Below are 8,535 nucleotides of genomic sequence, written 5' to 3' on the forward strand. Positions count from 1 at the left end.
GAGAGAGAGAGAGAGAGAGAGAGAGAGAGAGAGAGAACGTGGTGTGTTGATGTGGTGCTGTGCATACTCTGTTTTCTGTTACAGAAGATAAACCGCTAACTTATTCCCCAAGGAAATATCAATAGAGTATTATAACGTATCTCATTCGAATACCATAACACACACCATTACTTATGCAGTTGCGAGCGCCATAAAACCTCTACTAAAACAAACAAATAAACACACCATCATTCTGCAGTATATTTATGAAGAGATGTTTTTCTATGGATTTGCAAACGGTTATTGCACCTGAAATTCCTATCTACCTTATCCGAAGACTGCACACACAATTAATATAATACTCTGCAGTATATCTACCGTCGATAGCACCCGAAGAGATTTTTTTCTTTGGATTCGCAAACGTTTATTGCACCTGAAATTCCTATTTATCTTATCCGAAGATTGCACAAACAAATTAAATAACATAATATTCTGCTATATATTTATAAATATCGATTAGCGCGTCACACAGAAGTTCTATCTATCTATCTGTAGGAATAGAGATCGAGCCGATGATAAAACATTGATGGCATCTTCACAAAGAGAATGACGAGCTTGCTGAGAGACATTACAGGCCAGCGAAAAGACGCACGTATAACTCGACCTCACACTCAGAGATGTTGGTGGTTGGCGTGTGTCTGCTGTGGTTTGCTCCTTTTCCCCTATCTATCAAACAACTATCTTCTTTATCTCCCCTCCTTCTTCTTTTAAATAATATGTTTCCTACTCTGTTGTATCACCTCTTATCTTCGGCACTTAAATGACCTAATTGTGTTGCAAGAGCTCTATAAAAAACGCGTACATAAACAAACACTCATATACATGTACTGCTTATTACGTTGGACTTTCGTTGCGTGAGGATCTCATTTAACCCTATCCATACGCCCTGGGGTCATTTTGTATCCCCGGGGTTGTATTCTTCACATTTTAGAATACTTCTAGAACGAAGATCTCTTTGAAACTTTCATTATTTCTTAAATTATCATTTTGACAGACTGCTATGCAAAACCTACGGATCGGATTTACGAGTAAATTTCCTCTTTGGAAAGTGGTGGCACAGAGTTCGCCACGTCGTATGGATACGATAGTAAAACACAACGTGCGGATAGGGTTAAAAGGGAACACTTTTCTTACTTTTTGGGTGTATAAAGGTCAGCCTAGGATCTTGACTGCCGAATTATTATTATTACAGCGAAGGTGGTCACTACCTGTTTAAAATGTCTTCGGTGAGTGGATCGGGAGCCATAGCATGGCACACAAAAACTCTCCTGTTTTGTCTTAGTAAGAGTTTTTACGGCACTTACAACACAGTAAGGGCATTTAAGTACCGAAGATTAGGAGGTATTCTAAGAGTAATATACACAAAAAGAAAGAGAAGAGATCAGGAAAACATATATTTGATAGGAAAATGGGACAATCCACACCAGAGCACCTGCTGCCAACCATCCACAAAACCCACTCAGCGACAAATTAAAATTATGATGAACGCTATAAGACAGTATGTTGGTTTGAAGAAGAAAAAAAAAGAGAAAACAAACAAACAAACAAACAAACAAACAAACAAACAAACAAACAACAACAACAGCAGCAACAACAAAAATAACAACGTGGGTACAAAGGAGACATTGATTTCAGAGTCTCTACGTAACGTCTATTCTTGTCTACCAGATCTCTATATGCCACAAACGAATGCATAGCATTACGGAAAACGGAACAAACAGTTTGTAATTACGAAAAAAAGGTTATTTTTTCCTTTTACATCCCCTAAGAAGAACAACAATAAATGACAATTTTCGCAATCTATGGTCTGGAATCAGCATCGCTAAATATGTTCTGTTTAAATACGTACTAGAAATAGCGTTATGTTTACTCGAATGTGATGGATTATGCAATGAAAACATATTACAACTGTTGTTTGCTGAAATCAGGCTTTCAATACAGCCATTGCACCTCCCCCCCCCACCTTTCCCGCAAACACACATACACACACATACACACACATACACACACACTCGCACACACACATACACACACACACACACACACACACACACACACACACACAGACACACTGCGGTCCACCCTCGACCAGTACTTTTTATAACCAGGAGACCAATCTAGCTTTCATTAGCTTTCTGTTGTTATGATCAGGAAATAACATGTAATCCCAATAGTAACAAAAATGGTTACCCCTTTGTAACGGCAGCGCAGTTACAAACAAAAATAATTAGCCATTTGGAAGGAAAGAAAGAAAGAAAGAAAAAAGAGGCGTGGGTAGGTATTGATGTGCCAGACAGCCTTATTCCAAAGGCCTTAATCATTCTCTAAAATAAGCAATCATCTAACAAAACCTGTTTTATTAATCAATCAATCAATCAATCCATCAGTCCTTATAGATTAGCTTATCTTTTGTGTCTGTGTTGTTTGTTTGGATTGTTTTTCTTTCTACAGCATTTATCGTTTATATCTCTGATGCAGTACATGATGTTATTTCCCGTTACGATATTTCTACATCTCCGCACAGTGGCTGCGCCTTTTGTTTTCCCTGGTCGATCCATTTATGGGAAACGCTTACATAGGTAGAAAGTTCTGCCCGCATTTGATAAAACAAAACCAAACCGACGTTTTGTTTGGATTCGCAACGTTTATTGACTGTACTTATGAAGCATGTCGTCTCCCCCCCCCCCCCCACACACACAAACACGTACAAGATAAGCGAAAGAAATCTAATAAACAAAAACAACACTCCCATTCCAAACAAAACAAACAAAGCCTCCCTCCCACCATTTTCAAATAAAAGGAAAAAGCCAACCCCAAAACAAAACAAAAAGATAAGAACAAGAAAGCCACCACCAACAACCCCCCAAAACCAACAAACAAACAACAACACATTTTTTAACAAACCCACCCCCTCAGTCCTGCGTTGGGAACGTGGAAAACAAGTTTTCCAAAATTTGGAACACAATTTCGTGATTTGGCGCTAACCGCTGAAGCAGTGCCCACTACAGATGGGATCGGCCGATCGGCCCGATCGCCCGACTCGATCGCCTCAAAAACAAACGTGTTTGTTTTCAGTTTCAGACGATTGAGTCGGGCGATCGGCTCGATCCAGCCGTAGTGGGCACCCCGTATAATGCTCAACAGTTATGATTATATTATAATAATTTATATAGAAGACAACTGGACGTGAGGAAGCGAAAACAGAAATCCAGAACACAACTACCAATTCAAAAGAAAATTTGGTCACTTTTAAGGACAAGCGGGCTAACCCAAATTTCGGGGGTTTCCATAAATCTTGACCTACACCAAAAGAGGGCATTGCCCTACCTATAGGAGAAGTTTGGTTTCATTGGTGTGTATATTTGTTTGGTTATAGAAAAAAACTTTCCTGTCTTTTAAAAGAAACTGAACAAGGGGCAAAAATTTACCTTCGATTTTCTCAAAACAGCATTTTTGGGGAAAGCCCCCTTGTGCTTAAAAGCGACCAATTCAAAAGAACATAACATTATGGCCGTTTTTAAGGACAAGCGGGCTAACCCAGAAGAAACCTTGTCCTACACCAAAAGAGGGCACTGCCCTAGCTGTAGGAGAAGTTTGGTTTCATTGGTGTGTATATTTGTTTGGTTATAGACACAACTTTCCTGTCTTTTTAAAGAAACTGAACATGGCGCAAAAATTTACTTTCGATTTTCTCAAACCAGCATTTTTTTCGGGATAGCCCCTTTGTGCTTAAAAGCGACCATATTAGGTCTTAATTTGACTTTTATTTGAAAAATGAGCAACGACCTTTTGAAAACATACACTAAATAAAACCGCGAATACAGAAAGATATTGGGGGCAAAGGAAAGCTGAGTATTATTACACGTAAGGCGGAAGTCATAGCCATGACCCACTGACATCGGAATTTCAATTATCGACCCACAGTAAACGATACATTTCCAAAAAAGAAAGAACAGACAGATATATAAATTTATTCGTACCAACTGCAGCAAGGTTACTGAACACACAGTGCTACAAATGAAACACACACACACACGCACACACACACACATACACACACACACACACACACACACACACACACACACAGAGAGAGAGAGAGAGAGAGAGAGAGAGAGAGAGAGAGAGAGAGAGAGTTTCTCGGAGCGGGTTGTTTCAGCGCGTGAGACATGTTTTACTTGCCTTGTTGTGTGTATGCGTGAGTGCACCTAACGTTTGTAACATCTAGAGACTACTGCCATTGTAAACAACCAAGACAAATTTCTCCCTGCGAGATGAATAAAGATTGTCATTGTCATTGTCATTGTTATAGATCAACGCACAAAAACATTTGACAAAATAATATGCAGGCTCTTGATACGTTCTGTTAGAAGATAGCATCAAAGAAGATGACGTAAAAACTGAGCTGCTTTGAGATCAAAATCTAAGACATAAAACAAACAAATAAACAGATAAGACTTTGAAAAACCGAACCCATACAAATAGCCCAATAAGAACATTCAGAATGAACGGGGGGATAAAAATAAAGAGAGACGGATGAAGGATCTGAGAAGGTCATAAAAAGTCAGGAAGAAAAGAGGGAAAAGATAAGGAGAAAGATACACAGTTGCATCATGGTGAACGAAAGGGCGATCAAGCGAGCAAACAGCCCCATGAGAAGATATCCTGAGGCGGCTTTTCACAGAATGAAAACTGGAGAAATCCGGACAAAAAAATGTAGATGTGAAAGGAAGATGAAAGTGGAAAGATGAAAAGGGGTGGAGAGTGGGAGACAGAGACAGAAAGAGAGATAGAGATAGAGAGAGAGAGAGAGAGAGAGAGAGAGAGAGAGAGAGAGAGAACAACATACAGACAGACAGACTAACAGACTGACAGACAGACGGATAGACAGAGACAAAGAGAGGGAGGTAGAGAGAAGGAGAGAGAGAGAGAGAGAGAGAGAGAGAGAGAGAGAGAGGGGGGGGGAAGACAGACAGACAGACAGAAAGACAGAGACAGAGACAGAGACAGAAAGAGAGGGAGGTAGAGAGAAAGACAGACAGACAGACAGAGAGAGAGAGAGAGAGAGAGAGAGAGAGAGAGAGAGAGAGAGAGAGAGAGGAGGGGGGGGAGAGAAAGAGAGAGAGAAAGAGTGTAAGAGTGAGAGAGAGATACAGACATACTGAGAGAGAGAGAGAGAGAGAGAGAAAGAGTGTAAGAGTGAGAGAAAGATACAGACATACTGAGAGAAAGAGAGAGAGAGAGAGAGAGAGAGAGAGAGAGAGAGAGAGAGAGAGAAAGAAAGAGTGTAAGAGTCACAGAGAGAGAGAGAGAGAGAGAGAGAGAGAGAGAGAGAGAGAGAGAGAGAGAGAGAGAAAGGAGAGAGTGGATAGAGAACATACTCACATAATAAAGCAATACATTGCGGCGTTGAGAGTTCCATGTCCTAACCGGCAAATAATGCTGAATACTCCTTCCATGTAAAACAAAGCCCTGGCCATCTGTTTGAGACAACGTTCATCAATTCAAGTCGTACACGAGCTCTTGAACTCAGCCGATCTTTTTACGTGAAAGGAATGAACGAACTTCTCAAGGAGGAAGCGAAGATGGACAGAACATTGTAATCTCGGCAAAGCAGTTCGCAGAAACAATAATAAAAATTAAATGAGCAATAATCCGGAATTCATTAGGACGTGTCAGCAGAATGGAAAACAGAAAGTTAAGAGAGTCTGCTGAACAAATAATGATATATTATTATTCTACATATTTTTGTCATTAGGCCTATTGTTTCGAGAAAGCCTGGCTGGTTTTTAAACTGCTGTCCTAGCGTGTAACGCAGCGACACAGGATGAAAGCTGGAGAGATGCGCTGGGCATCTCTTGACTCTTCACGCGAAAGAGCTCTCATGCCCTCTCCAGAAAATCGATACTTTTTTTTAAACGCGCGGGAAAATACTGTGGAAATTCCCGAAAGACATGATGTTGCGTCCCAAAGCGCGCATCCATCTGCTTCAAAACGACATTAGCGAGAATTCTCGGTACTTTCTTTCCACGCCTTTTCGATATAGGAGAAGGAGAGTTGAGGAAATGATAGAACGACCATGGTCATCCCCTTTGGAGATCGCTGTCGCCGCTCAACCGTTTGAGATCAATACGACGACCCCTTTTAAAACAAGTCGTTCTAAGCTCGGAGACTCATTTCCTCCTTTCGAGTGAGGACATGACCGGACTGCGAAGCCCCGGATGAGAGGGCGAAATCGGCTACCCATTGCAGGATAAAGATGGTAAATCAACGGAAATGTCCGTAATGAAAGAGTGTAGGCTAGACTGACTGCATGCCTTCTACAACTAAGGTATTGTGAACGCACACTCGAGAGAGAGTCTGGTGAGTGTAGGGAGTTTGTTACGGAAATGATAAACTTACGTGTTGGTCATTGATCTGAGAGCAACGTTTTAAACCTGTTCGTACGCCTGGGGTCATTTTATACCCCAGAGGTTGTATTCTTCACATTTTAGAATGCACGTACTTCTAGTGCGAAGATCTCTTTGAAACTTTTAGTGTTTCTAAAAAAATCATTTTGACAGACTGCTATGCAAAGCGTACGGATAGTATTAACGAGTAAATTTCCTTTTTGGAAAGTAGTGGCACAGAGTTCCCTACGTCGTATGGATATGATAGTAAAACATGACTTACGGATAGGGTTAAAGAAAAGCAAAACAGTTTATTGCTTAGAGCTGTTTGTGGGAGTTTTCAAAAAATTGAGTTTTTGTTGTTGTTGGGGTTTATTTTTTGGGTTTTTTTTCTGCAGCTTGATGGAGTCGGTACAAGAAGTGGTAAATGGATAGTTTGAAGGATAGTATTTTTAAAAACCATTTGAGATCAATACGATGACCCCTTTTAAAACACGTCGTTCTAAGCTCGGAGACTCATTTCCTCCTTTCGAGTGAGGACATGACTGGACTGCGAAGCCCCGGATGAGCGGGCGAAATCGGCTACCCATTGCAGGATAAAGATGGTAAATCAACGGACATTTCCGTAATGAAACAGTGTAGGCTAGACTGACTGCATGCCTTCTATAACCAATGAGTCTACATAACAAGAGGGGCCACTTCTCTCTTTGAGCCAATTAAAAAAGTGTCCTCAAAATTCGGTGGCGCCCTCTTCGCAAAAGCGCACCTTTTGCGAACAGAGTTATCCTACTTGAGTTTTAAAAAATCAAAGTGAAACTAGCAAGTCTTTGAATGAATTTCGGAAGAACGCTTTTTTAAAATGGTTACGCTGACAAAAAACCTCTTCCGGAGGAAAGGGTGATTGTTTTCTTCGTTTAATTTGACTTTAGAATGAAAGGCGAGAGGTCATTAAAATATAAATAACCTAAAACTCCGCACTGAACGAACCCGACCTACTGATGAACAGCAGTCGATCTGCGCACGCAAGGGGGTGCTATTCCTATTCTTCTTCTGGAGAAACGAACGAGAGCTTCAAAACAAAGACTTCAGCGCCATCTGAAGCAATGAGCAGACTTCTGCGGACACTTTTTTGGCTGAGTGGCCCATCTTGTTATTTACTATCTTTGCTATAACTAAGGTATTGTGAACGCACACTCGAGAGAGGGTCTGGTGAGTGTAGCGAGTTTGTTACGGAAATGTAAGTTTATACTTACGTTTTGGTCATTGATCTGAGAGGAACGTTTTAACCCTATCCGTACGCCCTGTGTCATTTTGAACCACAGAGGTTGTATTCTTCACATTTCTGAATACACGTACTTCTAGTGCGAAGATCTCTTTGAAACTTTTAGTGTTTCTAAAAATAATCATTTTGATAGACTGCTATGCAAAGCGTACGGATCGAGTAAATCTTTGGAAAGTGGGGGCACAGAGTTCCAAACGTCGTATGGATACGATAGTAAAACACGACGTACGGATAGGGTTAAAGAAAAGCAAAATGATAGCTTCGAGCTGTTTGTGGAAGTTTTAAAAAAATTGAGGTTTTTGTTGTCGGTTTTTTCTGCAGCTTGATGGAGTCGATACAAGAAGTGGCCAATGGATAGTTTGAAGGATAGCGTTTTAAAAACTGTGCAAAAACAAACGAAACAAAACAACATCATCATCAACAACAAGAACAACAACAGCAACAGGATTCAGAGAGGTTGGACTGCCTCACCCGCTTCCCAAGAGAGACGATGGCCCAGGCGAAGAGCAAGCTCTTAGGGGCTCCAAACATTTCGAACGGATAGGCCAAGCTACCACACACAACAACAACAACAACAACAACAACAACAACAACAACAACAACAACAACAACAACAACAGCCACAAAAAGCGGAAAAAACCCAATTTTTTCCCAGCCGTTGTTTTAAAATATCAAAATTTCTGATAATGAGGTTTGCCACATCGAATAAATGTCCTCATGAGTTTCCTCATTAAGCGATTAACTCATCGGCACCAAGTGCTCTGTCCACTTTCTTTCCCACTTCTCCACCCCCTCCTCTCTCTCTCTCTCTCTCTCTCTCTCTCT

General features: G+C 40.8%; 1 protein-coding gene across 1 annotated transcript in view; it reads left to right on the plus strand.

The window, feature by feature from the left end:
* Positions 1-8,535, plus strand: part of LOC101851003 — a gene marked incomplete in the record, with an annotated part of 136,185 nt that overhangs the window by 121,854 nt on the left and 5,796 nt on the right.

The sequence above is a fragment of the Aplysia californica genome, unplaced genomic scaffold (genome assembly GCF_000002075.1).
Source record: "Aplysia californica isolate F4 #8 unplaced genomic scaffold, AplCal3.0 scaffold01081, whole genome shotgun sequence".
Taxonomy (NCBI): domain Eukaryota; kingdom Metazoa; phylum Mollusca; class Gastropoda; order Aplysiida; family Aplysiidae; genus Aplysia; species Aplysia californica.